Source organism: Hordeum vulgare, chromosome 2H (assembly GCF_904849725.1).
Source record: "Hordeum vulgare subsp. vulgare chromosome 2H, MorexV3_pseudomolecules_assembly, whole genome shotgun sequence".
NCBI lineage: Eukaryota > Viridiplantae > Streptophyta > Magnoliopsida > Poales > Poaceae > Hordeum > Hordeum vulgare.
This window is the reverse complement of record NC_058519.1, coordinates 575,840,961-575,865,026: the sequence shown is the minus strand read 5'-3', so window position 1 is coordinate 575,865,026 and position 24,066 is coordinate 575,840,961. Positions and strand designations below refer to the sequence as shown.

General features: G+C 46.2%; 79 non-coding genes across 79 annotated transcripts; all 79 read right to left on the bottom strand.

Moving 5' to 3' along the window:
* Positions 1 to 11: 11 nt before the first annotated feature.
* On the bottom strand, positions 12 to 130 carry LOC123435848. The gene has a single exon (XR_006627093.1). It is a non-coding gene; the product is annotated as a 5S ribosomal RNA (ribosomal RNA).
* Positions 131 to 312: 182 nt separating this feature from the next.
* LOC123431520 lies at positions 313 to 431 on the bottom strand. The gene has a single exon (XR_006623113.1). It is a non-coding gene; the product is annotated as a 5S ribosomal RNA (ribosomal RNA).
* A 179-nt stretch (positions 432 to 610) lies between these two features.
* Positions 611 to 729, bottom strand: LOC123435837. Its single transcript, XR_006627082.1, has one exon. It is a non-coding gene; the product is annotated as a 5S ribosomal RNA (ribosomal RNA).
* Positions 730 to 916: 187 nt separating this feature from the next.
* LOC123435825 lies at positions 917 to 1,035 on the bottom strand. Its single transcript, XR_006627070.1, has one exon. It is a non-coding gene; the product is annotated as a 5S ribosomal RNA (ribosomal RNA).
* Positions 1,036 to 1,241: 206 nt separating this feature from the next.
* On the bottom strand, positions 1,242 to 1,360 carry LOC123437675. Its single transcript, XR_006628852.1, has one exon. It is a non-coding gene; the product is annotated as a 5S ribosomal RNA (ribosomal RNA).
* Positions 1,361 to 1,539: 179 nt separating this feature from the next.
* Positions 1,540 to 1,658, bottom strand: LOC123437224. Its single transcript, XR_006628416.1, has one exon. It is a non-coding gene; the product is annotated as a 5S ribosomal RNA (ribosomal RNA).
* A 182-nt stretch (positions 1,659 to 1,840) lies between these two features.
* Positions 1,841 to 1,959, bottom strand: LOC123435435. The gene has a single exon (XR_006626686.1). It is a non-coding gene; the product is annotated as a 5S ribosomal RNA (ribosomal RNA).
* Positions 1,960 to 2,141: 182 nt separating this feature from the next.
* On the bottom strand, positions 2,142 to 2,260 carry LOC123435947. Its single transcript, XR_006627191.1, has one exon. It is a non-coding gene; the product is annotated as a 5S ribosomal RNA (ribosomal RNA).
* A 184-nt stretch (positions 2,261 to 2,444) lies between these two features.
* Positions 2,445 to 2,563, bottom strand: LOC123435650. Its single transcript, XR_006626896.1, has one exon. It is a non-coding gene; the product is annotated as a 5S ribosomal RNA (ribosomal RNA).
* A 173-nt stretch (positions 2,564 to 2,736) lies between these two features.
* Positions 2,737 to 2,855, bottom strand: LOC123435813. The gene has a single exon (XR_006627059.1). It is a non-coding gene; the product is annotated as a 5S ribosomal RNA (ribosomal RNA).
* Positions 2,856 to 3,028: 173 nt separating this feature from the next.
* Positions 3,029 to 3,146, bottom strand: LOC123432293. The gene has a single exon (XR_006623884.1). It is a non-coding gene; the product is annotated as a 5S ribosomal RNA (ribosomal RNA).
* Positions 3,147 to 3,342: 196 nt separating this feature from the next.
* On the bottom strand, positions 3,343 to 3,461 carry LOC123437663. The gene has a single exon (XR_006628839.1). It is a non-coding gene; the product is annotated as a 5S ribosomal RNA (ribosomal RNA).
* Positions 3,462 to 3,634: 173 nt separating this feature from the next.
* On the bottom strand, positions 3,635 to 3,753 carry LOC123432579. The gene has a single exon (XR_006624155.1). It is a non-coding gene; the product is annotated as a 5S ribosomal RNA (ribosomal RNA).
* A 197-nt stretch (positions 3,754 to 3,950) lies between these two features.
* LOC123433117 lies at positions 3,951 to 4,069 on the bottom strand. Its single transcript, XR_006624669.1, has one exon. It is a non-coding gene; the product is annotated as a 5S ribosomal RNA (ribosomal RNA).
* Positions 4,070 to 4,281: 212 nt separating this feature from the next.
* On the bottom strand, positions 4,282 to 4,400 carry LOC123435105. The gene has a single exon (XR_006626367.1). It is a non-coding gene; the product is annotated as a 5S ribosomal RNA (ribosomal RNA).
* A 194-nt stretch (positions 4,401 to 4,594) lies between these two features.
* On the bottom strand, positions 4,595 to 4,713 carry LOC123435802. Its single transcript, XR_006627048.1, has one exon. It is a non-coding gene; the product is annotated as a 5S ribosomal RNA (ribosomal RNA).
* Positions 4,714 to 4,900: 187 nt separating this feature from the next.
* Positions 4,901 to 5,019, bottom strand: LOC123436770. Its single transcript, XR_006627982.1, has one exon. It is a non-coding gene; the product is annotated as a 5S ribosomal RNA (ribosomal RNA).
* A 188-nt stretch (positions 5,020 to 5,207) lies between these two features.
* On the bottom strand, positions 5,208 to 5,326 carry LOC123436142. The gene has a single exon (XR_006627377.1). It is a non-coding gene; the product is annotated as a 5S ribosomal RNA (ribosomal RNA).
* Positions 5,327 to 5,514: 188 nt separating this feature from the next.
* Positions 5,515 to 5,633, bottom strand: LOC123435789. Its single transcript, XR_006627036.1, has one exon. It is a non-coding gene; the product is annotated as a 5S ribosomal RNA (ribosomal RNA).
* A 182-nt stretch (positions 5,634 to 5,815) lies between these two features.
* On the bottom strand, positions 5,816 to 5,934 carry LOC123435025. Its single transcript, XR_006626286.1, has one exon. It is a non-coding gene; the product is annotated as a 5S ribosomal RNA (ribosomal RNA).
* Positions 5,935 to 6,116: 182 nt separating this feature from the next.
* LOC123435600 lies at positions 6,117 to 6,235 on the bottom strand. Its single transcript, XR_006626845.1, has one exon. It is a non-coding gene; the product is annotated as a 5S ribosomal RNA (ribosomal RNA).
* A 272-nt stretch (positions 6,236 to 6,507) lies between these two features.
* Positions 6,508 to 6,626, bottom strand: LOC123437484. Its single transcript, XR_006628661.1, has one exon. It is a non-coding gene; the product is annotated as a 5S ribosomal RNA (ribosomal RNA).
* A 182-nt stretch (positions 6,627 to 6,808) lies between these two features.
* LOC123431675 lies at positions 6,809 to 6,927 on the bottom strand. Its single transcript, XR_006623263.1, has one exon. It is a non-coding gene; the product is annotated as a 5S ribosomal RNA (ribosomal RNA).
* A 185-nt stretch (positions 6,928 to 7,112) lies between these two features.
* Positions 7,113 to 7,231, bottom strand: LOC123435233. Its single transcript, XR_006626490.1, has one exon. It is a non-coding gene; the product is annotated as a 5S ribosomal RNA (ribosomal RNA).
* A 194-nt stretch (positions 7,232 to 7,425) lies between these two features.
* Positions 7,426 to 7,544, bottom strand: LOC123438114. The gene has a single exon (XR_006629274.1). It is a non-coding gene; the product is annotated as a 5S ribosomal RNA (ribosomal RNA).
* A 179-nt stretch (positions 7,545 to 7,723) lies between these two features.
* LOC123435777 lies at positions 7,724 to 7,842 on the bottom strand. Its single transcript, XR_006627025.1, has one exon. It is a non-coding gene; the product is annotated as a 5S ribosomal RNA (ribosomal RNA).
* A 245-nt stretch (positions 7,843 to 8,087) lies between these two features.
* On the bottom strand, positions 8,088 to 8,206 carry LOC123437483. Its single transcript, XR_006628660.1, has one exon. It is a non-coding gene; the product is annotated as a 5S ribosomal RNA (ribosomal RNA).
* Positions 8,207 to 8,388: 182 nt separating this feature from the next.
* LOC123437223 lies at positions 8,389 to 8,507 on the bottom strand. Its single transcript, XR_006628415.1, has one exon. It is a non-coding gene; the product is annotated as a 5S ribosomal RNA (ribosomal RNA).
* A 182-nt stretch (positions 8,508 to 8,689) lies between these two features.
* Positions 8,690 to 8,808, bottom strand: LOC123435232. The gene has a single exon (XR_006626489.1). It is a non-coding gene; the product is annotated as a 5S ribosomal RNA (ribosomal RNA).
* Positions 8,809 to 8,996: 188 nt separating this feature from the next.
* Positions 8,997 to 9,115, bottom strand: LOC123435231. Its single transcript, XR_006626488.1, has one exon. It is a non-coding gene; the product is annotated as a 5S ribosomal RNA (ribosomal RNA).
* Positions 9,116 to 9,333: 218 nt separating this feature from the next.
* On the bottom strand, positions 9,334 to 9,452 carry LOC123438543. The gene has a single exon (XR_006629679.1). It is a non-coding gene; the product is annotated as a 5S ribosomal RNA (ribosomal RNA).
* Positions 9,453 to 9,636: 184 nt separating this feature from the next.
* LOC123438083 lies at positions 9,637 to 9,755 on the bottom strand. Its single transcript, XR_006629244.1, has one exon. It is a non-coding gene; the product is annotated as a 5S ribosomal RNA (ribosomal RNA).
* Positions 9,756 to 9,928: 173 nt separating this feature from the next.
* Positions 9,929 to 10,047, bottom strand: LOC123437612. The gene has a single exon (XR_006628786.1). It is a non-coding gene; the product is annotated as a 5S ribosomal RNA (ribosomal RNA).
* A 181-nt stretch (positions 10,048 to 10,228) lies between these two features.
* Positions 10,229 to 10,347, bottom strand: LOC123435649. Its single transcript, XR_006626895.1, has one exon. It is a non-coding gene; the product is annotated as a 5S ribosomal RNA (ribosomal RNA).
* A 173-nt stretch (positions 10,348 to 10,520) lies between these two features.
* LOC123435765 lies at positions 10,521 to 10,639 on the bottom strand. The gene has a single exon (XR_006627013.1). It is a non-coding gene; the product is annotated as a 5S ribosomal RNA (ribosomal RNA).
* A 173-nt stretch (positions 10,640 to 10,812) lies between these two features.
* On the bottom strand, positions 10,813 to 10,930 carry LOC123431815. Its single transcript, XR_006623400.1, has one exon. It is a non-coding gene; the product is annotated as a 5S ribosomal RNA (ribosomal RNA).
* Positions 10,931 to 11,117: 187 nt separating this feature from the next.
* Positions 11,118 to 11,236, bottom strand: LOC123437662. Its single transcript, XR_006628838.1, has one exon. It is a non-coding gene; the product is annotated as a 5S ribosomal RNA (ribosomal RNA).
* A 173-nt stretch (positions 11,237 to 11,409) lies between these two features.
* On the bottom strand, positions 11,410 to 11,528 carry LOC123437791. The gene has a single exon (XR_006628960.1). It is a non-coding gene; the product is annotated as a 5S ribosomal RNA (ribosomal RNA).
* A 173-nt stretch (positions 11,529 to 11,701) lies between these two features.
* LOC123438238 lies at positions 11,702 to 11,819 on the bottom strand. The gene has a single exon (XR_006629392.1). It is a non-coding gene; the product is annotated as a 5S ribosomal RNA (ribosomal RNA).
* A 193-nt stretch (positions 11,820 to 12,012) lies between these two features.
* LOC123437979 lies at positions 12,013 to 12,131 on the bottom strand. The gene has a single exon (XR_006629138.1). It is a non-coding gene; the product is annotated as a 5S ribosomal RNA (ribosomal RNA).
* Positions 12,132 to 12,304: 173 nt separating this feature from the next.
* LOC123436482 lies at positions 12,305 to 12,423 on the bottom strand. The gene has a single exon (XR_006627705.1). It is a non-coding gene; the product is annotated as a 5S ribosomal RNA (ribosomal RNA).
* Positions 12,424 to 12,617: 194 nt separating this feature from the next.
* Positions 12,618 to 12,736, bottom strand: LOC123433240. The gene has a single exon (XR_006624777.1). It is a non-coding gene; the product is annotated as a 5S ribosomal RNA (ribosomal RNA).
* A 212-nt stretch (positions 12,737 to 12,948) lies between these two features.
* Positions 12,949 to 13,067, bottom strand: LOC123435528. The gene has a single exon (XR_006626774.1). It is a non-coding gene; the product is annotated as a 5S ribosomal RNA (ribosomal RNA).
* A 173-nt stretch (positions 13,068 to 13,240) lies between these two features.
* Positions 13,241 to 13,359, bottom strand: LOC123437691. Its single transcript, XR_006628867.1, has one exon. It is a non-coding gene; the product is annotated as a 5S ribosomal RNA (ribosomal RNA).
* A 182-nt stretch (positions 13,360 to 13,541) lies between these two features.
* LOC123437107 lies at positions 13,542 to 13,660 on the bottom strand. The gene has a single exon (XR_006628306.1). It is a non-coding gene; the product is annotated as a 5S ribosomal RNA (ribosomal RNA).
* Positions 13,661 to 13,833: 173 nt separating this feature from the next.
* On the bottom strand, positions 13,834 to 13,952 carry LOC123435754. Its single transcript, XR_006627002.1, has one exon. It is a non-coding gene; the product is annotated as a 5S ribosomal RNA (ribosomal RNA).
* A 173-nt stretch (positions 13,953 to 14,125) lies between these two features.
* Positions 14,126 to 14,244, bottom strand: LOC123433168. Its single transcript, XR_006624713.1, has one exon. It is a non-coding gene; the product is annotated as a 5S ribosomal RNA (ribosomal RNA).
* Positions 14,245 to 14,435: 191 nt separating this feature from the next.
* On the bottom strand, positions 14,436 to 14,554 carry LOC123435742. Its single transcript, XR_006626991.1, has one exon. It is a non-coding gene; the product is annotated as a 5S ribosomal RNA (ribosomal RNA).
* A 182-nt stretch (positions 14,555 to 14,736) lies between these two features.
* LOC123435730 lies at positions 14,737 to 14,855 on the bottom strand. Its single transcript, XR_006626979.1, has one exon. It is a non-coding gene; the product is annotated as a 5S ribosomal RNA (ribosomal RNA).
* Positions 14,856 to 15,028: 173 nt separating this feature from the next.
* On the bottom strand, positions 15,029 to 15,147 carry LOC123436223. Its single transcript, XR_006627457.1, has one exon. It is a non-coding gene; the product is annotated as a 5S ribosomal RNA (ribosomal RNA).
* A 173-nt stretch (positions 15,148 to 15,320) lies between these two features.
* Positions 15,321 to 15,438, bottom strand: LOC123432948. The gene has a single exon (XR_006624513.1). It is a non-coding gene; the product is annotated as a 5S ribosomal RNA (ribosomal RNA).
* A 173-nt stretch (positions 15,439 to 15,611) lies between these two features.
* LOC123438178 lies at positions 15,612 to 15,730 on the bottom strand. The gene has a single exon (XR_006629337.1). It is a non-coding gene; the product is annotated as a 5S ribosomal RNA (ribosomal RNA).
* Positions 15,731 to 15,936: 206 nt separating this feature from the next.
* On the bottom strand, positions 15,937 to 16,054 carry LOC123437211. Its single transcript, XR_006628403.1, has one exon. It is a non-coding gene; the product is annotated as a 5S ribosomal RNA (ribosomal RNA).
* Positions 16,055 to 16,236: 182 nt separating this feature from the next.
* On the bottom strand, positions 16,237 to 16,355 carry LOC123433132. Its single transcript, XR_006624684.1, has one exon. It is a non-coding gene; the product is annotated as a 5S ribosomal RNA (ribosomal RNA).
* Positions 16,356 to 16,555: 200 nt separating this feature from the next.
* Positions 16,556 to 16,674, bottom strand: LOC123431617. The gene has a single exon (XR_006623207.1). It is a non-coding gene; the product is annotated as a 5S ribosomal RNA (ribosomal RNA).
* A 173-nt stretch (positions 16,675 to 16,847) lies between these two features.
* LOC123431799 lies at positions 16,848 to 16,966 on the bottom strand. The gene has a single exon (XR_006623383.1). It is a non-coding gene; the product is annotated as a 5S ribosomal RNA (ribosomal RNA).
* A 194-nt stretch (positions 16,967 to 17,160) lies between these two features.
* On the bottom strand, positions 17,161 to 17,279 carry LOC123432517. The gene has a single exon (XR_006624095.1). It is a non-coding gene; the product is annotated as a 5S ribosomal RNA (ribosomal RNA).
* Positions 17,280 to 17,500: 221 nt separating this feature from the next.
* LOC123438582 lies at positions 17,501 to 17,619 on the bottom strand. Its single transcript, XR_006629717.1, has one exon. It is a non-coding gene; the product is annotated as a 5S ribosomal RNA (ribosomal RNA).
* Positions 17,620 to 17,792: 173 nt separating this feature from the next.
* Positions 17,793 to 17,911, bottom strand: LOC123435717. The gene has a single exon (XR_006626968.1). It is a non-coding gene; the product is annotated as a 5S ribosomal RNA (ribosomal RNA).
* A 188-nt stretch (positions 17,912 to 18,099) lies between these two features.
* LOC123435706 lies at positions 18,100 to 18,218 on the bottom strand. Its single transcript, XR_006626957.1, has one exon. It is a non-coding gene; the product is annotated as a 5S ribosomal RNA (ribosomal RNA).
* Positions 18,219 to 18,399: 181 nt separating this feature from the next.
* LOC123436481 lies at positions 18,400 to 18,518 on the bottom strand. The gene has a single exon (XR_006627704.1). It is a non-coding gene; the product is annotated as a 5S ribosomal RNA (ribosomal RNA).
* A 200-nt stretch (positions 18,519 to 18,718) lies between these two features.
* Positions 18,719 to 18,837, bottom strand: LOC123435694. Its single transcript, XR_006626946.1, has one exon. It is a non-coding gene; the product is annotated as a 5S ribosomal RNA (ribosomal RNA).
* Positions 18,838 to 19,016: 179 nt separating this feature from the next.
* LOC123438392 lies at positions 19,017 to 19,135 on the bottom strand. The gene has a single exon (XR_006629536.1). It is a non-coding gene; the product is annotated as a 5S ribosomal RNA (ribosomal RNA).
* Positions 19,136 to 19,314: 179 nt separating this feature from the next.
* Positions 19,315 to 19,433, bottom strand: LOC123435682. The gene has a single exon (XR_006626935.1). It is a non-coding gene; the product is annotated as a 5S ribosomal RNA (ribosomal RNA).
* A 203-nt stretch (positions 19,434 to 19,636) lies between these two features.
* LOC123437522 lies at positions 19,637 to 19,755 on the bottom strand. Its single transcript, XR_006628696.1, has one exon. It is a non-coding gene; the product is annotated as a 5S ribosomal RNA (ribosomal RNA).
* A 181-nt stretch (positions 19,756 to 19,936) lies between these two features.
* Positions 19,937 to 20,055, bottom strand: LOC123431616. The gene has a single exon (XR_006623206.1). It is a non-coding gene; the product is annotated as a 5S ribosomal RNA (ribosomal RNA).
* Positions 20,056 to 20,228: 173 nt separating this feature from the next.
* Positions 20,229 to 20,347, bottom strand: LOC123431785. The gene has a single exon (XR_006623370.1). It is a non-coding gene; the product is annotated as a 5S ribosomal RNA (ribosomal RNA).
* A 194-nt stretch (positions 20,348 to 20,541) lies between these two features.
* LOC123432930 lies at positions 20,542 to 20,660 on the bottom strand. Its single transcript, XR_006624496.1, has one exon. It is a non-coding gene; the product is annotated as a 5S ribosomal RNA (ribosomal RNA).
* Positions 20,661 to 20,833: 173 nt separating this feature from the next.
* Positions 20,834 to 20,952, bottom strand: LOC123432130. The gene has a single exon (XR_006623728.1). It is a non-coding gene; the product is annotated as a 5S ribosomal RNA (ribosomal RNA).
* Positions 20,953 to 21,146: 194 nt separating this feature from the next.
* On the bottom strand, positions 21,147 to 21,264 carry LOC123433027. The gene has a single exon (XR_006624587.1). It is a non-coding gene; the product is annotated as a 5S ribosomal RNA (ribosomal RNA).
* A 212-nt stretch (positions 21,265 to 21,476) lies between these two features.
* Positions 21,477 to 21,595, bottom strand: LOC123436636. The gene has a single exon (XR_006627850.1). It is a non-coding gene; the product is annotated as a 5S ribosomal RNA (ribosomal RNA).
* Positions 21,596 to 21,825: 230 nt separating this feature from the next.
* Positions 21,826 to 21,944, bottom strand: LOC123437521. Its single transcript, XR_006628695.1, has one exon. It is a non-coding gene; the product is annotated as a 5S ribosomal RNA (ribosomal RNA).
* Positions 21,945 to 22,128: 184 nt separating this feature from the next.
* On the bottom strand, positions 22,129 to 22,247 carry LOC123431615. The gene has a single exon (XR_006623205.1). It is a non-coding gene; the product is annotated as a 5S ribosomal RNA (ribosomal RNA).
* Positions 22,248 to 22,420: 173 nt separating this feature from the next.
* LOC123436480 lies at positions 22,421 to 22,539 on the bottom strand. Its single transcript, XR_006627703.1, has one exon. It is a non-coding gene; the product is annotated as a 5S ribosomal RNA (ribosomal RNA).
* Positions 22,540 to 22,712: 173 nt separating this feature from the next.
* Positions 22,713 to 22,831, bottom strand: LOC123435670. Its single transcript, XR_006626921.1, has one exon. It is a non-coding gene; the product is annotated as a 5S ribosomal RNA (ribosomal RNA).
* Positions 22,832 to 23,013: 182 nt separating this feature from the next.
* LOC123431986 lies at positions 23,014 to 23,132 on the bottom strand. The gene has a single exon (XR_006623589.1). It is a non-coding gene; the product is annotated as a 5S ribosomal RNA (ribosomal RNA).
* Positions 23,133 to 23,305: 173 nt separating this feature from the next.
* LOC123438177 lies at positions 23,306 to 23,424 on the bottom strand. The gene has a single exon (XR_006629336.1). It is a non-coding gene; the product is annotated as a 5S ribosomal RNA (ribosomal RNA).
* A 194-nt stretch (positions 23,425 to 23,618) lies between these two features.
* LOC123433026 lies at positions 23,619 to 23,736 on the bottom strand. The gene has a single exon (XR_006624585.1). It is a non-coding gene; the product is annotated as a 5S ribosomal RNA (ribosomal RNA).
* A 206-nt stretch (positions 23,737 to 23,942) lies between these two features.
* LOC123435659 lies at positions 23,943 to 24,061 on the bottom strand. The gene has a single exon (XR_006626907.1). It is a non-coding gene; the product is annotated as a 5S ribosomal RNA (ribosomal RNA).
* Between the last annotated feature and the right edge of the window lie 5 nt (positions 24,062 to 24,066).

Here is a 24,066-nt window from a genome sequence, read left to right as displayed (position 1 = left end):
ATTTAAAAAGGGGAATGCAACACGAGGACTTCCCAGGAGGTCACCCATCCTAGTACTACTCTCGCCCAAGCACGCTTAACTTCGGAGTTCTGATGGGATCCGGTGCTTTAGTGCTGGTATGATCGCATCCGACATGCAACTATCTATTTGTTCCTTATGCTTGCCCCTACTACTACTACTACTACTAGTCGTTGGGTGTCAAGCGCGGTGGGAAAAGTCACACAGTAATCGTCAAAAATAAGAAAATGAGGTCATATAGATCACGTTCCCGCGTCATCCTTGTCACGTGGCGCAAAAATATATTTAAAAAGGGGAATGCAACACGAGGACTTCCCAGGAGGTCACCCATCCTAGTACTACTCTCGCCCAAGCACGCTTAACTTCGGAGTTCTGATGGGATCCGGTGCTTTCGTGCTGGTATGATCGCATCCGACATGCAACTATCTATTTGTTCCTTATGCTTGCCCCTACTACTACTACTACTAGTCGTTGGGTGTCAAGCGCGGTGGGAAAAGTCACACAGTAATCGTCAAAAATAAGAAAATGAGGTCATATAGATCACGGTCCCGCGTCATCCTTGTCACGTGGCGCAAAAATATATTTAAAAAGGGGAATGCAACACGAGGACTTCCCAGGAGGTCACCCATCCTAGTACTACTCTCGCCCAAGCACGCTTAACTTCGGAGTTCTGATGGGATCCGGTGCTTTAGTGCTGGTATGATCGCATCCGACATGCAATTATCTATTTGTTCCTTATGCTTGCCCTACTACTACTACTACTACTACTATTAGTCGTTGGGTGTCAAGCGCGGTGGGAAAAGTCACACACTAAGCGTCAAAAATAAGAAAATGAGGTCATATAGATCACGCTCCCGCGTCATCCTTGTCACGTGGCGCAAAAATATATTTAAAAAGGGGAATGCAACACGAGGACTTCCCAGGAGGTCACCCATCCTAGTACTACTCTCGCCCAAGCACGCTTAACTTCGGAGTTCTGATGGGATCCGGTGCTTTAGTGCTGGTATGATCGCATCCGACATGCAACTATCTATTTGTTCCTTATGCTTGCCCCTACTACTACTACTACTACTACTACTACTACTACTACTACTACTAGTCGTTGGGTGTCAAGCGCGGTGGGAAAAGTCACACAGTAATCGTCAAAAATAAGAAAATCAGGTCATATAGATCACGTTCCCGCGTCATCCTTGTCACGTGGCGCAAAAATATATTTAAAAAGGGGAATGCAACACGAGGACTTCCCAGAAGGTCACCCATCCTAGTACTGCTCTCGCCCAAGCACGCTTAACTTCGGAGTTCTTATGGGATCCGGTGCTTTAGTGCTGGTATGATCGCATCCGACATGCAACTATCTATTTGTTCCTTATGCTTGCCCCTACTACTACTACTACTAGTCGTTGGGTGTCAAGCGCGGTGGGAAAAGTCACACAGTAATCGTCAAAAATAAGAAAATGAGGTCATATAGATCACGTTCCCGCGTCATCCTTGTCACGTGGCGCAAAAATATATTTAAAAAGGGGAATGCAACACGAGGACTTCCCAGGAGGTCACCCATCCTAGTACTACTCTCGCCTAAGCACGCTTAACTTCGGAGTTCTGATGGGATCCGGTGCTTTAGTGCTGGTATGATCGCATCCGACATGCAACTATCTATTTGTTCCTTATGCTTGCCCCTACTACTACTACTACTACTAGTCGTTGGGTGTCAAGCGCGGTGGGAAAAGTCACACAGTAATCGTCAAAAATAAGAAAATGAGGTCATATAGATCACGGTCCCGCGTCATCCTTATCACGTGGCGCAAAAATATATTTAAAAAGGGGAATGCAACACGAGGACTTCCCAGGAGGTCACCCATCCTAGTACTACTCTCGCCCAAGCACGCTTAACTTCGGAGTTCTGATGGGATCCGGTACTTTAGTGCTGGTATGATCGCATCCGACATGCAACTATCTATTTGTTCCTTATGCTTGCCCCTACTACTACTACTACTACTAGTCGTTGGGTGTCAAGCGCGGTGGGAAAAGTCACACAGTAATCGTCAAAAATAAGAAAATGAGGTCATATAGATCACGTTCCCGCGTCATCCTTGTCACGTGGCGCAAAAATATATTTAAAAAGGGGAATGCAACACGAGGACTTCCCAGGAGGTCACCCATCCTAGTACTACTCTCGCCCAAGCACGCTTAACTTCGGAGTTCCGATGGGATCCGGTGCTTAAGTGCTGGTATGATCGCATCCGACATGCAACTATCTATTTGTTCCTTATGCTTGCCCTACTACTACTACTACTACTACTAGTCGTTGGGTGTCAAGCGCGGTGGGAAAAGTCACACAGTAATCGTCAAAAATAAGAAAATGAGGTCATATAGATCACGGTCCCGCGTCATCCTGGTCACGTGGCGCAAAAATATATTTAAAAAGGGGAATGCAACACGAGGACTTCCCAGGAGGTGACCCATCCTAGTACTACTCTCGCCCAAGCACGCTTAACTTCGGAGTTCTGATGGGATCCGGTGCTTTAGTGCTGGTATGATCGCATCCGACATGCAACTATCTATTTGTTCCTTATGCTTGCCCCTACTAGTACTAGTCGTTGGGTGTCAAGCGCTGTGGGAAAAGTCACACAGTAATCGTCAAAAATAAGAAAATGAGGTCATATAGATCACGCTCCCGCGTCATCCTTGTCACGTGGCGCAAAAATATATTTAAAAAGGGGAATGCAACACGAGGACTTCCCAGGAGGTCACCCATCCTAGTACTACTCTCGCCCAAGCACGCTTAACTTCGGAGTTCTGATGGGATCCGGTGCTTTAGTGCTGGTATGATCGCATCCGACATGCAACTATCTATTTGTTCCTTATGCTTGCCCCTACTACTACTAGTCGTTGGGTGTCAAGCGCGGTGGGAAAAGTCACACAGTAATCGTCAAAAATAAGAAAATGAGGTCATATAGATCACGCTCCCGCGTCATCCTTGTCACGTGGCGCAAAAATATATTTAAAGAGGGGAATGCAACACGAGGACTTCCAGGAGGTCACCCATCCTAGTACTACTTTCGCCCAAGCACGCTTAACTTCGGAGTTCTGATGGGATCCGGTGCTTTAGTGCTGGTATGATCGCATCCGACATGCAACTATCTATTTGTTCCTTATGCTTGCCCTACTACTACTACTACTACTACTACTACTACTACTAGTCGTTGGGTGTCAAGCGCGGTGGGAAAAGTCACACAGTAATCGTCAAAAATAAGAAAATTAGGTCATATAGATCACGGTCCCGCGTCATCCTTGTCACGTGGCGCAAAAATATATTTAAAAAGGGGAATGCAACACGAGGACTTCCTAGGAGGTGACCCATCCTAGTACTACTCTCGCCCAAGCACGCTTAACTTCGGAGTTCTGATGGGATCCGGTGCTTTAGTGCTGGTATGATCGCATCCGACATGCAACTATCTATTTGTTCCTTATGCTTGCCCCTACTACTACTAGTCGTTGGGTGTCAAGCGCGGTGGGAAAAGTCACACAGTAATCGTCAAAAATAAGAAAATAAGGTCATATAGATCACGCTCCCGCGTCATCCTTGTCACGTGGCGCAAAAATATATTTAAAAAGGGGAATGCAACACGAGGACTTCCCAGGAGGTCACCCATCCTAGTACTACTCTCGCCCAAGCACGCTTAACTTCGAAGTTCTGATGGGATCCGATGCTTTAGTGTTGGTATGATCGCATCCGACATGCAACTATCTATTTGTTCCTTATGCTTGCCCCTACTACTACTACTACTACTGCTGCTACTACTACTAGTCGTTGGGTGTCAAGCGCGGTGGGAAAAGTCACACAGTAATCGTCAAAAATAAGAAAATGAGGTCATATAGATCACGCTCCCGCGTCATCCTTGTCACGTGGCGCAAAAATATATTTAAAAAGGGGAATGCAACACGAGGACTTCCCAGGAGGTCACCCATCCTAGTACTACTCTCGCCCAAGCATGCTTAACTTCGTAGTTCTGATGGGATCCGGTGCTTTAGTGCTGTTATGATCGCATCCGACATGCAACTATCTATTTGTTCCTTATGCTTGCCCCAACTACTACTACTACTACTACTACTACTACTACTACTACTACTACTACTAGTCGTTGGGTGTGAAGCGCGGTGGGAAAAGTCACACAGTAATCGTCAAAAATAAGAAAATGAGGTCATATAGATCACGCTCCCGCGTCATCCTTGTCACGTGGCGCAAAAATATATTTAAAAAGGTGAATGCAACACGAGGACTTCCCAGGAGGTCACCCATCCTAGTACTACTCTCGCCCAAGCACGCTTAACTTCGGAGTTCTGATGGGATCCGGTGCTTTAGTGCTGGTATGATCGCATCCGACATGCAACTATCTATTTGTTCCTTATGCTTGCCCCTACTACTACTACTACTACTACTACTACTACTAGTCGTTGGGTGTCAAGCGCGGTGGGAAAAGTCACACAGTAATCGTCAAAAATAAGAAAATGAGGTCATATAGATCACGCTCCCGCGTCATCCTTGTCACGTGGCGCAAAAATATATTTAAAAAGGGGAATGCAACACGAGGACTTCCCAGGAGGTCACCCATCCTAGTACTACTCTCGCCCAAGCACGCTTAACTTCGGAGTTCTGATGGGATCCGGTGCTTTAGTGCTGGTATGATCGCATCCGACATGCAACTATCTATTTGTTCCTTATGCTTGCCCTACTACTACTACTACTACTACTATTAGTCGTTGGGTGTCAAGCGCGGTGGGAAAAGTCACACAGTAATCGTCAAAAATAAGAAAATGAGGTCATATAGATCACGCTCCCGCGTCATCCTTGTCACGTGGCGCAAAAATATATTTAAAAAGGGGAATGCAACACGAGGACTTCCCAGGAGGTCACCCATCCTAGTACTACTCTCGCCCAAGCATGCTTAACTTCGGAGTTCTGATGGGATCCGGTGCTTTAGTGCTGGTATGATCGCATCCGACATGCAACTATCTATTTGTTCCTTATGCTTGCCCCTACTACTACTACTACTACTACTACTAGTCGTTGGGTGTCAAGCGCGGTGGGAAAAGTCACACAGTAATCGTCAAAAATAAGAAAATCAGGTCATATAGATCACGTTCCCGCGTCATCCTTGTCACGTGGCGCAAAAATATATTTAAAAAGGGGAATGCAACACGAGGACTTCCCAGAAGGTCACCCATCCTAGTACTGCTCTCGCCCAAGCACGCTTAACTTCGGAGTTCTGATGGGATCCGGTGCTTTAGTGCTGGTATGATCGCATCCGACATGCAACTATCTATTTGTTCCTTATGCTTGCCCCTACTACTACTACTACTACTACTACTAGTCGTTGGGTGTCAAGCGCGGTGGGAAAAGTCACACAGTAATCGTCAAAAATAAGAAAATGAGGTCATATAGATCACGGTCCCGCGTCATCCTTGTCACGTGGCGCAAAAATATATTTAAAAAGGGGAATGCAACACGAGGACTTCCCAGGAGGTCACCCATCCTAGTACTACTCTCGCCCAAGCACGCTTAACTTCGGAGTTCTGATGGGATCCGGTGCTTTAGTGCTGGTATGATCGCATCCGACATGCAACTATCTATTTGTTCCTTATGCTTGCCCCTACTACTACTACTACTACTAGTCGTTGGGTGTCAAGCGCGGTGGGAAAAGTCACACAGTAATCGTCAAAAATAAGAAAATGAGGTCATATAGATAACGTTCCCGCGTCATCCTTGTCACGTGGCGCAAAAATATATTTAAAAAGGGGAATGCAACACGAGGACTTCCCAGGAGGTCACCCATCCTAGTACTACTCTCGCCCAAGCACGCTTAACTTCGGAGTTCTGATGGGATCCGGTGCTTAAGTGCTGGTATGATCGCATCCAACATGCAACTATCTATTTGTTCCTTATGCTTGCCCCTACTACTACTACTACTACTAGTCGTTGGGTGTCAAGCGCGGTGGGAAAAGTCACACAGTAATCGTCAAAAATAAGAAAATGAGGTCATATAGATCACGTTCCCGCGTCATCCTTGTCACGTGGCGCAAAAATATATTTAAAAAGCGGAATGCAACACGAGGACTTCCCAGGAGGTCACCCATCCTAGTACTACTCTCGCCCAAGCACGCTTAACTTCGGAGTTCTGATGGGATCCGGTGCTTTAGTGCTGGAATGATCGCATCCGACATGCAACTATCTATTTGTTCCTTATGCTTGCCCCTACTACTACTACTACTACTACTACTACTACTACTACTACTACTACTACTACTACTACTACTACTACTACTACTACTACTACTACTACTACTACTACTACTACTACTACTAGTCGTTGGGTGTCAAGCGCGGTGGGAAAAGTCACACAGTAATCGTCAAAAATAAGAAAATCAGGTCATATAGATCACTATCCCGCGTCATCCTTGTCACGTGGCGCAAAAATATATTTAAAAAGGGGAATGCAACACGAGGACTTCCCAGGAGGTATCCCATCCTAGTACTGCTCTCGCCCAAGCACGCTTAACTTCGGAGTTCTGATGGGATCCGGTGCTTTAGTGCTGGTATGATCGCATCCGACATGCAACTATCTATTTGTTCCTTATGCTTGCCCCTACTACTACTACTACTACTAGTCGTTGGGTGTCAAGCGCGGTGGGAAAAGTCACACAGTAATCGTCAAAAATAAGAAAATGAGGTCATATAGATCACGTTCCCGCGTCATCCTTGTCACGTGGCGCAAAAATATATTTAAAAAGGGGAATGCAACACGAGGACTTCCCAGGAGGTCACCCATCCTAGTACTACTCTCGCCTAAGCATGCTTAACTTCGGAGTTCTGATGGGATCCGGTGCTTTAGTGCTGGTATGATCGCATCCGACATGCAACTATCTATTTGTTCCTTATGCTTGCCCCTACTACTACTACTACTACTACTAGTCGTTGGGTGTCAAGCGCGGTGGGAAAAGTCACACAGTAATCGTCAAAAATAAGAAAATGAGGTCATATAGATCACGGTCCCGCGTCATCCTTGTCACGTGGCGCAAAAATATATTTAAAAAGGGGAATGCAACACAAGGACTTCCCAGGAGGTCACCCATCCTAGTACTACTCTCGCCCAAGCACGCTTAACTTCGGAGTTCTGATGGGATCCGGTGCTTTAGTGCTGGTATGATCGCATCCGACATGCAACTATCTATTTGTTCCTTATGCTTGCCCCTACTACTACTACTACTACTACTACTACTACTAGTCGTTGGGTGTCAAGCGCGGTGGGAAAAGTCACACAGTAATCGTCAAAAATAAGAAAATGAGGTCATATAGATCACGCTCCCGCGTCATCCTTGTCACGTGGCGCAAAAATATATTTAAAAAGGGGAATGCAACACGAGGACTTCCCAGGAGGTCACCCATCCTAGTACTACTCTCTCCCAAGCACGCTTAACTTCGGAGTTCTGATGGGATCCGGTGCTTTAGTGCTGGTATGATCGCATCCGACATGCAACTATCTATTTGTTCCTTATGCTTGCCCCTACTACTACTACTACTAGTCGTTGGGTGTCAAGCGCGGTGGGAAAAGTCACACAGTAATCGTCAAAAATAAGAAAATGAGGTCATATAGATCACGGTCCCGCGTCATCCTTGTCACGTGGCGCAAAAATATATTTAAAAAGGGGAATGCAACACGAGGACTTCCCAGGAGGTCACCCATCCTAGTACTACTCTCGCCCAAGCACGCTTAACTTCGGAGTTCTGATGGGATCCGGTGCTTTAGTGCTGGTATGATCGCATCCGACATGCAACTATCTATTTGTTCCTTATGCTTGCCCCTACTACTACTACTACTACTACTACTACTACTACTACTACTACTACTACTACTACTACTACTACTACTACTACTACTACTACTAGTCGTTGGGTGTCAAGCGCGGTGGGAAAAGTCACACAGTAATCGTCAAAAATAAGAAAATCAGGTCATATAGATCACGTTCCCGCGTCATCCTTGTCACGTGGCGCAAAAATATATTTAAAAAGGGGAATGCAACACGAGGACTTCCCAGGAGGTATCCCATCCTAGTACTGCTCTCGCCCAAGCACGCTTAACTTCGGAGTTCTGATGGGATCCGGTGCTTTAGTGCTGGTATGATCGCATCCGACATGCAACTATCTATTTGTTCCTTATGCTTGCCCCTACTACTACTACTACTACTAGTCGTTGGGTGTCAAGCGCGGTGGGAAAAGTCACACAGTAATCGTCAAAAATAAGAAAATGAGGTCATATAGATCACGTTCCCGCGTCATCCTTGTCACGTGGCGCAAAAATATATTTAAAAAGGGGAATGCAACACGAGGACTTCCCAGGAGGTCACCCATCCTAGTACTACTCTCGCCTAAGCACGCTTAACTTCGGAGTTCTGATGGGATCCGGTGCTTTAGTGCTGGTATGATCGCATCCGACATGCAACTATCTATTTGTTCCTTATGCTTGCCCCTACTACTACTACTACTACTAGTCGTTGGGTGTCAAGCGCGGTGGGAAAAGTCACACAGTAATCGTCAAAAATAAGAAAATGAGGTCATATAGATCACGGTCCCGCGTCATCCTTGTCACGTGGCGCAAAAATATATTTAAAAAGGGGAATGCAACACAAGGACTTCCCAGGAGGTCACCCATCCTAGTACTACTCTCGCCCAAGCACGCTTAACTTCGGAGTTCTGATGGGATCCGGTGCTTTAGTGCTGGTATGATCGCATCCGACATGCAACTATCTATTTGTTCCTTATGCTTGCCCCTACTACTACTACTACTACTACTACTAGTCGTTGGGTGTCAAGCGCGGTGGGAAAAGTCACACAGTAATCGTCAAAAATAAGAAAATGAGGTCATATAGATCACGCTCCCGCGTCATCCTTGTCACGTGGCGCAAAAATATATTTAAAAAGGGGAATGCAACACAAGGACTTCCCAGGAGGTCACCCATCCTAGTACTACTCTCGCCCAAGCACGCTTAACTTCGGAGTTCTGATGGGATCCGGTGCTTTAGTGCTGGTATGATCGCATCCGACATGCAACTATCTATTTGTTCCTTATGCTTGCCCCTACTACTACTACTACTTCTACTACTACTACTACTACTACTACTACTACTACTACTAGTCGTTGGGTGTCAAGCGCGGTGGGAAAAGTCACACAGTAATCGTCAAAAATAAGAAAATGAGGTCATATAGATCACGCTCCCGCGTCATCCTTGTCACGTGGCGCAAAAATATATTTAAAAAGGGGAATGCAACACGAGGACTTCCCAGGAGGTCAACCATCCTAGTACTACTCTCGCCCAAGCATGCTTAACTTCGGAGTTCTGATGGGATCCGGTGCTTTAGTGCTGGTATGATCGCATCCGACATGCAACTATCTATTTGTTCCTTATGCTTGCCCTACTACTACTACTACTACTACTAGTCGTTGGGTGTCAAGCGCGGTGGGAAAAGTCACACAGTAATCGTCAAAAATAAGAAAATGAGGTCATATAGATCACGGTCCCGCGTCATCCTTGTCACGTGGCGCAAAAATATATTTAAAAAGGGGAATGCAACACGAGGACTTCCCAGGAGGTGACCCATCCTAGTACTACTCTCGCCCAAGCACGCTTAACTTCGGAGTTCTGATGGGATCCGATGCTTTAGTGCTGGTATGATCGCATCCGACATGCAACTATCTATTTGTTCCTTATGCTTGCCCCTACTAGTACTAGTCGTTGGGTGTCAAGCGCGGTGGGAAAAGTCACACAGTAATCGTCAAAAATAAGAAAATGAGGTCATATAGATCACGCTCCCGCGTCATCCTTGTCACGTGGCGCAAAAATATATTTAAAAAGGGGAATGCAACACGAGGACTTCCCAGGAGGTCACCCATCCTAGTACTACTCTCGCCCAAGCACGCTTAACTTCGGAGTTTTGATGGGATCCGGTGCTTTAGTGCTGGTATGATCGCATCCGACATGCAACTATCTATTTGTTCCTTATGCTTGCCCTACTACTACTACTACTACTAGTCGTTGGGTGTCAAGCGCGGTGGGAAAAGTCACACAGTAATCGTCAAAAATAAGAAAATGAGGTCATATAGATCACGGTCCCGCGTCATCCTTGTCACGTGGCGCAAAAATATATTTAAAAAGGGGAATGCAACACGAGGACTTCCCAGGAGGTGACCCATCCTAGTACTACTCTCGCCCAAGCACGCTTAACTTCGGAGTTCTGATGGGATCCGGTGCTTTAGTGCTGGTATGATCGCATCCGACATGCAACTATCTATTTGTTCCTTATGCTTGCCCCTACTAGTACTAGTCGTTGGGTGTCAAGCGCGGTGGGAAAAGTCACACAGTAATCGTCAAAAATAAGAAAATGAGGTCATATAGATCACGCTCCCGCGTCATCCTTGTCACGTGGCGCAAAAATATATTTAAAAAGGGGAATGCAACACGAGGACTTCCCAGGAGGTCACCCATCCTAGTACTACTCTCGCCCAAGCACGCTTAACTTCGGAGTTCTGATGGGATCCGGTGCTTTAGTGCTGGTATGATCGCATCCGACATGCAACTATCTATTTGTTCCTTATGCTTGCCCCTACTACTACTAGTCGTTGGGTGTCAAGCGCGGTGGGAAAAGTCACACAGTAATCGTCAAAAATAAGAAAATGAGGTCATATAGATCACGCTCCCGCGTCATCCTTGTCACGTGGCGCAAAAATATATTTAAAAAGGGGAATGCAACGCGAGGACTTCCAGGAGGTCACCCATCCTAGTACTACTCTCGCCCAAGCACGCTTAACTTCGGAGTTCTGATGGGATCCGGTGCTTTAGTGCTGGTATGATCGCATCCGACATGCAACTATCTATTTGTTCCTTATGCTTGCCCTACTACTACTACTACTACTACTACTAGTCGTTGGGTGTCAAGCGCGGTGGGAAAAGTCACACAGTAATCGTCAAAAATAAGAAAATGAGGTCATATAGATCACGGTCCCGCGTCATCCTTGTCACGTGGCGCAAAAATATATTTAAAAAGGGGAATGCAACACGAGGACTTCCTAGGAGGTGACCCATCCTAGTACTACTCTCGCCCAAGCACGCTTAACTTCGGAGTTCTGATGGGATCCGGTGCTTTAGTGCTGGTATGATCGCATCCGACATGCAACTATCTATTTGTTCCTTATGCTTGCCCCTACTACTACTAGTCGTTGGGTGTCAAGCGCGGTGGGAAAAGTCACACAGTAATCGTCAAAAATAAGAAAATGAGGTCATATAGATCACGCTCCCGCGTCATCCTTGTCACGTGGCGCAAAAATATATTTAAAAAGGGAAATGCAACACGAGGACTTCCCAGGAGGTCACCCATCCTAGTACTACTCTCGCCCAAGCACGCTTAACTTCGAAGTTCTGATGGGATCCGGTGCTTTAGTGCTGGTATGATCGCATCCGACATGCAACTATCTATTTGTTCCTTATGCTTGCCCCTACTACTACTAGTCGTTGGGTGTCAAGCGCGGTGGGAAAAGTCACACAGTAATCGTCAAAAATAAGAAAATGAGGTCATATAGATCACGCTCCCGCGTCATCCTTGTCACGTGGCGCAAAAATATATTTAAAAAGGGGAATGCAACACGAGGACTTCCAGGAGGTCACCCATCCTAGTACTACTCTCGCCCAAGCACGCTTAACTTCGGAGTTCTGATGGGATCCGGTGCTTTAGTGCTGGTATGATCGCATCCGACATGCAACTATCTATTTGTTCCTTATGCTTGCCCTACTACTACTACTACTACTACTACTACTACTAGTCGTTGGGTGTCAAGCGCGGTGGGAAAAGTCACACAGTAATCGTCAAAAATAAGAAAATGAGGTCATATAGATCACGGTCCCGCGTCATCCTTGTCACGTGGCGCAAAAATATATTTAAAAAGGGGAATGCAACACGAGGACTTCCTAGGGGGTGACCCATCCTAGTACTACTCTCGCCCAAGCACGCTTAACTTCGGAGTTCTGATGGGATCCGGTGCTTTAGTGCTGGTATGATCGCATCCGACATGCAACTATCTATTTGTTCCTTATGCTTGCCCCTACTACTACTAGTCGTTGGGTGTCAAGCGCGGTGGGAAAAGTCACACAGTAATCGTCAAAAATAAGAAAATGAGGTCATATAGATCACGCTCCCGCGTCATCCTTGTCACGTGGCGCAAAAATATATTTAAAAAGGGGAATGCAACACGAGGACTTCCCAGGAGGTCACCCATCCTAGTACTACTCTCGCCCAAGCACGCTTAACTTCGAAGTTCTGATGGGATCCGGTGCTTTAGTGCTGGTATGATCGCATCCGACATGCAACTATCTATTTGTTCCTTATGCTTGCCCCTACTACTACTACTACTAATGCTACTACTACTAGTCGTTGGGTGTCAAGCGCGGTGGGAAAAGTCACACAGTAATCGTCAAAAATAAGAAAATGAGGTCATATAGATCACGCTCCCGCGTCATCCTTGTCACGTGGCGCAAAAATATATTTAAAAAGGGGAATGCCACACGAGGACTTCCCAGGAGGTCACCCATCCTAGTACTACTCTCGCCCAAGCACGCTTAACTTCGTAGTTCTGATGGGATCCGGTGGTTTAGTGCTGTTATGATCGCATCCGACATGCAACTATCTATTTGTTCCTTATGCTTGCCCCAACTACTACTACTACTACTACTACTACTACTACTACTACTACTACTACTAGTCGTTGGGTGTCAAGCGCGGTGGGAAAAGTCACACAGTAATCGTCAAAAATAAGAAAATGAGGTCATATAGATCACGCTCCCGCGTCATCCTTGTCACGTGGCGCAAAAATATATTTAAAAAGGGGAATGCAACACGAGGACTTCGCAGGAGGTCACCCATCCTAGTACTACTCTCGCCCAAGCACGCTTAACTTCGGAGTTCTGATGGGATCCGGTGCTTTAGTGCTGGTATGATCGCATCCGACATGCAACTATCTATTTGTTCCTTATGCTTGCCCCTACTACTACTAGTCGTTGGGTGTCAAGCGCGGTGGGAAAAGTCACACAGTAATCGTCAAAAATAAGAAAATGAGGTCATATAGATCACGCTCCCGCGTCATCCTTGTCACGTGGCGCAAAAATATATTTAAAAAGGGGAATGCAACACGAGGACTTCCCAGGAGGTCACCCATCCTAGTACTACTCTCGCCCAAGCACGCTTAACTTCGGAGTTCTGATGGGATCCGGTGCTTTAGTGCTGGTATGATCGTATCCGACATGCAACTATCTATTTGTTCCTTATGCTTGCCCCTACTACTACTACTACTACTAGTCGTTGGGTGTCAAGCGCGGTGCGAAAAGTCACACAGTAATCGTCAAAAATAAGAAAATGAGGTCATATAGATCACGCTCCCGCGTCATCCTTGTCACGTGGCGCAAAAATATATTTAAAAAGGGGAATGCAACACGAGGACTTCCGAGGAGGTCACCCATCCTAGTACTAATCTCGCCCAAGCACGCTTAACTTCGGAGTTCTGATGGGATCCGGTGCTTTAGTGCTGGTATGATCGCATCCGACATGCAACTATCTATTTGTTCCTTATGCTTGCCCCTACTACTACTAGTCGTTGGGTGTCAAGCGCGGTGGGAAAAGTCACACAGTAATCGTCAAAAATAAGAAAATGAGGTCATATAGATCACGCTCCCGCGTCATCCTTGTCACGTGGCGCAAAAATATATTTAAAAAGGGGAATGCAACACGAGGACTTCCCAGGAGGTCACCCATCCTAGTACTACTCTCGCCCAAGCACGCTTAACTTCGGAGTTCTGATGGGATCCGGTGCTTTAGTGCTGGTATGATCGCATCCGACATGTAACTATCTATTTGTTCCTTATGCTTGCCCCTACTACTACTAGTCGTTGGGTGTCAAGCGCGGTGGGAAAAGTCACACAGTAATCGTCAAAAATAAGAAAATGAGGTCATATAGATCACGCTCCCGCGTCATCCTTGTCACGTGGCGCAAAAATATATTTAAAAAGGGGAATGCAACACGAGGACTTCCCAGGAGGTCACCCATCCTAGTACTACTCTCGCCCGAGCACGCTTAACTTCAAAGTTCTGATGGGATCCGGTGCTTTAGTGCTGGTATGATCATTTCCGACATGCAACTATCTATTTGTTCCTTATGCTTGCCCCTACTACTACTACTACTGCTACTACTACTAGTCGTTGGGTGTCAAGCGCGGTGGGAAAAGTCACACAGTAATCGTCAAAAATAAGAAAATGAGGTCATATAGATCACGCTCCCGCGTCATCCTTGTCACGTGGCGCAAAAATATATTTAAAAAGGGGAATGCAACACGAGGACTTCCCAGGAGGTCACCCATCCTAGTACTACTCTCGCCCAAGCACGCTTAACTTCGGAGTTCTGATGGGATCCGGTGCTTTAGTGCTGGTATGATCGCATCCGACATGCAACTATCTCTTTGTTCCTTATGCTTGCCCCTACTACTACTACTACTACTAGTCGTTGGGTGTCAAGCGCGGTGGCAAAAGTCACACAGTAATCGTCAAAAATAAGAAAATGAGGTCATATAGATCACGCTCCCGCGTCATCCTTGTCACGTGGCGAAAAAATATATTTAAAAAGGGGAATGCAACACGAGGACTTCCCAGGAGGTCACCCATCCTAGTACTACTCTCGCCCAAGCACGCTTAACTTCGGAGTTCTGATGGGATCCGGTGCTTTAGTGCTGGTATGATCGCATCCGACATGCAACTATCTATTTGTTCCTTATGCTTGCCCCTACTACTACTATTCGTTGGGTGTCAAGCGCGGTGGGAAAAGTCACACAGTAATCGTCAAAAATAAGAAAATGAGGTCATATAGATCACGCTCCCGCGTCATCCTTGTCACGTGGCGCAAAAATATATTTAAAAAGGGGAATGCAACACGAGGACTTCCGAGGAGGTCACCCATCCTAGTACTACTCTCGCCCAAGCACGCTTAACTTCGGAGTTCTGATGGGATCCGGTGCTTTAGTGCTGGTATGATCGCATCCGACATGCAACTATCTATTTGTTCCTTATGCTTGCCCCTACTACTACTAGTCGTTGGGTGTCAAGCGCGGTGGGAAAAGTCACACAGTAATCGTCAAAAATAAGAAAATGAGGTCATATAGATCACGCTCCCGCGTCATCCTTGTCACGTGGCGCAAAAATATATTTAAAAAGGGGAATGCAACACGAGGACTTCCCAGGAGGTCACCCATCCTAGTACTACTCTCGCCCAAGCACGCTTAACTTCGGAATTAGATGGGATCCGGTGCTTTAGTGCTGGTATGATCGCATCCGACATGCAACTATCTATTTGTTCCTTATGCTTGCCCCTACTACTACTATTCGTTGGGTGTCAAGCGCGGTGGGAAAAGTCACACAGTAATCGTCAAAAATAAGAAAATAAGGTCATATAGATCACGCTCCCGCGTCATCCTTGTCACGTGGCGCAAAAATATATTTAAAAAGGGGAATGCAACACGAGGACTTCCCAGGAGGTCACCCATCCTAGTACTACTCTCGCCCAAGCACGCTTAACTTCAAAGTTCTGATGGGATCCGGTGCTTTAGTGCTGGTATGATCGCATCCGACATGCAACTATCTATTTGTTCCTTATGCTGGCCCCTACTACTACTACTACTACTACTACTACTACTGCTACTACTACTAGTCGTTGGGTGTCAAGCGCGGTGGGAAAAGTCACACAGTAATCGTCAAAAATAAGAAAATGAGGTCATATAGATCACGCTCCCGCGTCATCCTTGTCACGTGGCGCAAAAATATATTTAAAAAGGGGAATGCAACACGGGACTTCCCAGGAGGTCACCCATCCTAGTACTACTCTCGCCCAAGCACGCTTAACTTCGGAGTTCTGATGGGATCCGGTGCTTTAGTGCTGGTATGATCACATCCGACATGCAACTATCTATTTGTTCCTTATGCTTGCCCCTACTACTACTACTACTACTAGTCGTTGGGTGTCAAGCGCGGTGGGAAAAGTCACACAGTAATCGTCAAAAATAAGAAAATGAGGTCATATAGATCACGGTCCCGCGTCATCCTTGTCACGTGGCGCAAAAATATATTTAAAAAGGGGAATGCAACACGAGGACTTCCCAGGAGGTCACCCATCCTAGTACTACTCTTGCCCAAGTACGCTTAACTTCAGAGTTCTGATGGGATCCGGTGCTTTAGTGCTGTTATGATCGCATCCGACATGCAACTATCTATTTGTTCCTTATGCTTGCCCCAACTACTACTACTACTACTACTACTACTACTACTACTAGTCGTTGGGTGTCAAGCGCGGTGGGAAAAGTCACACAGTAATCGTCAAAAATAAGAAAATGAGGTCATATAGATCACGCTCCCGCGTCATCCTTGTCACGTGGCGCAAAAATATATTTAAAAAGGGGAATGCAACACGAGGACTTCCCAGGAGGTGACCCATCCTAGTACTACTCTCGCCCAAGCACGCTTAACTTCCGAGTTCTGATGGGATCCGGTGCTTTAGTGCTGGTATGATCGCATCCGACATGCAACTATCTATTTGTTCCTTATGCTTGCCCCTACTACTACTAGTCGTTGGGTGTCAAGCGCGGTGGGAAAAGTCACACAGTAATCGTCAAAAATAAGAAAATGAGGTCATATAGATCACGCTCCCGCGTCATCCTTGTCACGTGGCGCAAAAATATATTTAAAAAGGGGAATGCAACACGAGGACTTCCCAGGAGGTCACCCATCCTAGTACTACTCTCGCCCAAGCACGCATAACTTCGAAGTTCTGATGGGATCCGGTGCTTTAGTGCTGGTATGATCGCATCCGACATGCAACTATCTATTTGTTCCTTATGCTTGCCCCTACTACTACTACTACTGCTGCTACTACTACTAATTGTTGGGTGTCAAGCGCGGTGGGAAAAGTCACACAGTAATCGTCAAAAATAAGAAAATGAGGTCATATAGATCACGCTCCCGCGTCATCCTTGTCACGTGGCGCAAAAATATATTTAAAAAGGGGAATGCAACACGAGGACTTCCCAGGAGGTCACCCATCCTAGTACTACTCTCGCCCAAGCACGCTTAACTTCGGAGTTCTGATGGGATCGGGTGCTTTAGTGCTGTTATGATCGCATCCGACATGCAACTATCTATTTGTTCCTTATGCTTTCCCCAACTACTACTACTACTACTACTACTACTACTACTACTACTACTACTACTACTACTACTAGTCGTTGGGTGTCAAGCGCGGTGGGAAAAGTCACACAGTAATCGTCAAAAATAAGAAAATGAGGTCATATAGATCACGCTCCCGCGTCATCCTTGTCACGTGGCGCAAAAATATATTTAAAAAGGGGAATGCAACACGAGGACTTCCCACGAGGTCACCAATCCTAGTACTACTCTCGCCCAAGCACGCTTAACTTCGGAGTTCTGATGGGATCCGGTGCTTTAGTGCTGGTATGATCGCATCCGACATGCAACTATCTATTTGTTCCTTATGCTTGCCCCTACTACTACTAGTCGTTGGGTGTCAAGCGCGGTGGGAAAAGTCACACAGTAATCGTCAAAAATAAGAAAATGAGGTCATATAGATCACGCTCCCGCGTCATCCTTGTCACGTGGCGCAAAAATATATTTAAAAAGGGGAATGCAACACGAGGACTTCCCAGGAGGTCACCCATCCTAGTACTACTCTCGCCCAAGCACGCTTAACTTCGGAGTTCTGATGGGATCCGGTGCTTTAGTGCTGGTATGATCGCATCCGACATGCAACTATCTATTTGTTCCTTATGCTTGCCCCTACTACTACTACTACTACTACTACTAGTCGTTGGGTGTCAAGCGCGGTGGGAAAATTCACACAGTAATCGTCAAAAATAAGAAAATGAGGTCATATAGATCACGCTCCCGCGTCATCCTTGTCACGTGGCGCAAAAATATATTTAAAAAGGGGAATGCAACACGAGGACTTCCCAGGAGGTCACCCATCCTAGTACTACTCTCGCCCAAGCACGCTTAACTTCGGAGTTCTGATGGGATCCGGTGCTTTAGTGCTGGTATGATCGCATCCGACATGCAACTATCTATTTGTTCCTTATGCTTGCCCTACTACTACTACTACTACTAGTCGTTGGGTGTCAAGCGCGGTGGGAAAAGTCACACAGTAATCGTCAAAAATAAGAAAATGAGGTCATATAGATCACGGTCCCGCGTCATCCTTGTCACGTGGCGCAAAAATATATTTAAAAAGGGGAATGCAACACGAGGACTTCCCAGGAGGTCACCCATCCTAGTACTACTCTCGCCCAAGCACGCTTAACTTCGAAGTTCTGATGGGATCCGGTGCTTTAGTGCTGGTATGATCGCATCCAACATGCAACTATCTATTTGTTCCTTATGCTTGCCCCTACTACTACTACTACTACTACTACTACTACTACTACTAGTCGTTGGGTGTCAAGCGCGGTGGGAAAAGTCACACAGTAATCGTCAAAAATAAGAAAATGAGGTCATATAGATCACGTTCACGCGTCATCCTTGTCACGTGGCGCAAAAATATATTTAAAAAGGGGAATGCAACACGAGGACTTCCCAGGAGGTCACCCATCCTAGTACTACTCTCGCCCAAGCACGCTTAACTTCGGAGTTCTGATGGGATCCGGTGCTTTAGTGCTGGTATGATCGCATCCGACATGCAACTATCTATTTGTTCCTTATGCTTGCCCCTACTACTACTACTACTAGTCGTTGGGTGTCAAGCGCGATGGGAAAAGTCACACAGTAATCGTCAAAAATAAGAAAATGAGGTCATATAGATCACGGTCCCGCGTCATCCTTGTCACGTGGCGCAAAAATATATTTAAAAAGGGGAATGCAACACGAGGACTTCCCAGGAGGTCACGCATCCTAGTACTACTCTCGCCCAAGCACGCTTAACTTCGGAGTTCTGATGGGATCCGGTGCTTTAGTGCTGGTATGATCGCATCCGACATGCAACTATCTATTTGTTCCTTATGCTTGCCCCTACTACTACTACTACTAGTCGTTGGGTGTCAAGCGCGGTGGGAAAAGTCACACAGTAATCGTCAAAAATAAGAAAATGAGGTCATATAGATCACGGTCCCGCGTCATCCTTGTCACGTGGCGCAAAAATATATTTAAAAAGGGGAATGCAACACGAGGACTTCCCAGGAGGTCACCCATCCTAGTACTACTCTCGCCCAAGCACGCTTAACTTCGGAGTTCTGATGGGATCCGGTGCTTTAGTGCTGGTATGATCGCATCCGACATGCAACTATCTATTTGTTCCTTATGCTTGCCCCAACTACTACTACTACTACTACTACTACTACTACTACTACTAGTCGTTGGGTGTCAAGCGCGGTGGGAAAAGTCACACAGTAATCGTCAAAAATAAGAAAATGAGGTCATATAGATCACGCTCCCGCGTCATCCTTGTCACGTGGCGCAAAAATATATTTAAAAAGGGGAATGCAACACAAGGACTTCCCAGGAGGTCACCCATCCTAGTACTACTCTCGCCCAAGCACGCTTAACTTCGGAGTTCTGATGGGATCCGATGCTTTAGTGCTGGTATGATCGCATCCGACATGCAACTATCTATTTGTTCCTTATGCTTGCCCTACTACTACTACTACTACTAGTCGTTGGGTGTCAAGCGCGGTGGGAAAAGTCACACAGTAATCGTCAAAAATAAGAAAATGAGGTCATATAGATCACGGTCCCGCGTCGTCCTTGTCACGTGGCGCAAAAATATATTTAAAAAGGGGAATGCAACACGAGGACTTCCCAGGAGGTGACCCATCCTAGTACTACTCTCGCCCAAGCACGCTTAACTTCCGAGTTCTGATGGGATCCGGTGCTTTAGTGCTGGTATGATCGCATCCGACATGCAACTATCTATTTGTTCCTTATGCTTGCCCCTACTACTACTAGTCGTTGGGTGTCAAGCGCGGTGGGAAAAGTCACACAGTAATCGTCAAAAATAAGAAAATGAGGTCATATAGATCACGCTCCCGCGTCATCCTTGTCACGTGGCGCAAAAATATATTTAAAAAGGGGAATGCAACATGAGGACTTCCCAGGAGGTCACCCATCCTAGTACTACTCTCGCCCAAGCACGCTTAACTTCGAAGTTCTGATGGGATCCGGTGCTTTAGTGCTGGTATGATCGCATCCGACATGCAACTATCTATTTGTTCCTTATGCTTGCCCCTACTACTACTACTACTGCTGCTACTACTACTAATTGTTGGGTGTCAAGCGCGGTGGGAAAAGTCACACAGTAATCGTCAAAAATAAGAAAATGAGGTCATATAGATCACGCTCCCGCGTCATCCTTGTCACGTGGCGCAAAAATATATTTAAAAAGGGGAATGCAACACGAGGACTTCCCAGGAGGTCACCCATCCTAGTACTACTCTCGCCCAAGCACGCTTAACTTCGAAGTTCTGATGGGATCCGGTGCTTTAGTGTTGTTATGATCGCATCCGACATGCAACTATCTATTTGTTCCTTATGCTTGCCCCTACTACTACTAGTCGTTGGGTGTCAAGCGCGGTGGGAAAAGTCACACAGTAATCGTCAAAAATAAGAAAATGAGGTCATATAGATCACGCTCCCGCGTCATCCTTGTCACGTGGCGCAAAAAAATATTTAAAAAGGGGAATGCAACACGAGGACTTCCGAGGAGGTCACCCATCCTAGTACTACTCTCGCCCAAGCACGCTTAACTTCAAAGTTCTGATGGGATCCGGTGCTTTAGTGCTGGTATGATCGCATCCGACATGCAACTATCTATTTGTTCCTTATGCTTGCCCCTACTACTACTACTACTACTGCTACTACTACTAATTGTTGGGTGTCAAGCGCGGTGGGAAAAGTCACACAGTAATCGTCAAAAATAAGAAAATGAGGTCATATAGATCACGCTCCCGCGTCATCCTTGTCACGTGGCGCAAAAATATATTTAAAAAGGGGAATGCAACACGAGGACTTCCAGGAGGTCACCCATGCTAGTACTACTCTCGCCCAAGCACGCTTAACTTCGGAGTTCTGATGGGATCCGGTGCTTTAGTGCTGTTATGATCGCATCCGACATGCAACTATCTATTTGTTCCTTATGCTTGCCCCAACTACTACTACTACTACTACTACTACTACTAATACTACTACTACTACTAGTTGTTGGGTGTCAAGCGCGGTGGGAAAAGTCACACAGTAATCGTCAAAAATAAGAAAATGAGGTCATATAGATCACGGTCCCGCGTCATCCTTGTCACGTGGCGCAAAAATATATTTAAAAAAGGGAATGCAACACGAGGACTTCCCAGGAGGTCACCCATCCTAGTACTACTCTCGCCCAAGCACGCTTAACATCGGAGTTCTGATGGGATCCGGTGCTTTAGTGCTGGTATGATCGCATCCGACATGCAACTATCTATTTGTTCCTTATGCTTGCCCCAACTACTACTACTACTACTACTACTACTACTACTACTACTACTACTACTACTACTACTACTACTACTAGTCGTTGGGTGTCAAGCGCGGTGGGAAAAGTCACACAGTAATCGTCAAAAATAAGAAAATGAGGTCATATAGATCACGCTCCCGCGTCATCCTTGTCACGTGGCGCAAAAATATATTTAAAAAGGGGAATGCAACACAAGGACTTCCCAGGAGGTCACCCATCCTAGTACTACTCTCGCCCAAGCACGCTTAACTTCGGAGTTCTGATGGGATCCGATGCTTTAGTGCTGGTATGATCGCATCCGACATGCAACTATCTATTTGTTCCTTATGCTTGCCCTACTACTACTACTACTACTACTAGTCGTTGGGTGTCAAGCGCGGTGGGAAAAGTCACACAGTAATCGTCAAAAATAAGAAAATGAGGTCATATAGATCACGGTCCCGCGTCGTCCTTGTCACGTGGCGCAAAAATATATTTAAAAAGGGGAATGCAACACGAGGACTTCCCAGGAGGTGACCCATCCTAGTACTACTCTCGCCCAAGCACGCTTAACTTCCGAGTTCTGATGGGATCCGGTGCTTTAGTGCTGGTATGATCGCATCCGACATGCAACTATCTATTTGTTCCTTATGCTTGCCCCTACTACTACTAGTCGTTGGGTGTCAAGCGCGGTGGGAAAAGTCACACAGTAATCGTCAAAAATAAGAAAATGAGGTCATATAGATCACGCTCCCGCGTCATCCTTGTCACGTGGCGCAAAAATATATTTAAAAAGGGGAATGCAACACGAGGACTTCCCAGGAGGTCACCCATCCTAGTACTACTCTCGCCCAAGCACGCTTAACTTCGAAGTTCTGATGGGATCCGGTGCTTTAGTGCTGGTATGATCGCATCCGACATGCAACTATCTATTTGTTCCTTATGCTTGCCCCTACTACTACTAGTCGTTGGGTGTCAAGCGCGGTGGGAAAAGTCACACAGTAATCGTCAAAAATAAGAAAATGAGGTCATATAGATCACGCTCCCGCGTCATCCTTGTCACGTGGCGCAAAAATATATTTAAAAAGGGGAATGCAACACGAGGACTTCCCAGGAGGTCACCCATCCTAGTACTACTCTCGCCCAAGCACGCTTAACTTCGGAGTTCTGATGGGATCCGGTGCTTTAGTGCTGGTATGATCGCATCCGACATGCAACTATCTATTTGTTCCTTATGCTTGCCCCTACTACTACTACTACTAGTAGTCGTTGGGTGTCAAGCGCGGTGGGAAAAGTCACACAGTAATCGTCAAAAATAAGAAAATGAGGTCATATAGATCACGCTCCCGCGTCATCCTTGTCACGTGGCGCAAAAATATATTTAAAAAGGGGAATGCAACACGAGGACTTCCCAGGAGGTCACCCATCCTAGTACTACTCTCGCCCAAGCACGCTTAACTTCGAAGTTCTGATGGGATCCGGTGCTTTAGTGCTGTTATGATCGCATCCGACATGCAACTATCTATTTGTTCCTTATGCTTGCCCCTACTACTACTAGTCGTTGGGTGTCAAGCGCGGTGGGAAAAGTCACACAGTAATCGTCAAAAATAAGAAAATGAGGTCATATAGATCACGCTCCCGCGTCATCCTTGTCACGTGGCGCAAAAAAATATTTAAAAAGGGGAATGCAACACGAGGACTTCCCAGGAGGTCACCCATCCTAGTACTACTCTCGCCCAAGCACGCTTAACTTCAAAGTTCTGATGGGATCCGGTGCTTTAGTGCTGGTATGATCGCATCCGACATGCAACTATCTATTTGTTCCTTATGCTTGCCCCTACTACTACTACTACTACTGCTACTACTACTAATTGTTGGGTGTCAAGCGCGGTGGGAAAAGTCACACAGTAATCGTCAAAAATAAGAAAATGAGGTCATATAGATCACGCTCCCGCGTCATCCTTGTCACGTGGCGCAAAAATATATTTAAAAAGGGGAATGCAACACGAGGACTTCCAGGAGGTCACCCATGCTAGTACTACTCTCGCCCAAGCACGCTTAACTTCGGAGTTCTGATGGGATCCGGTGCTTTAGTGCTGTTATGATCGCATCCGACATGCAACTATCTATTTGTTCCTTATGCTTGCCCCAACTACTACTACTACTACTACTACTAATACTACTACTACTACTAGTTGTTGGGTGTCAAGCGCGGTGGGAAAAGTCACACAGTAATCGTCAAAAATAAGAAAATGAGGTCATATAGATCACGCTCCCGCGTCATCCTTGTCACGTGGCGCAAAAATATATTTAAAAAGGGGAATGCAACACGAGGACTTCCCAGGAGGTCACCCATCCTAGTACTACTCTCGCCCAAGCACGCTTAACTTCGGAGTTCTGATGGGATCCGGTGCTTTAGTGCTGGTATGATCGCATCCGACAT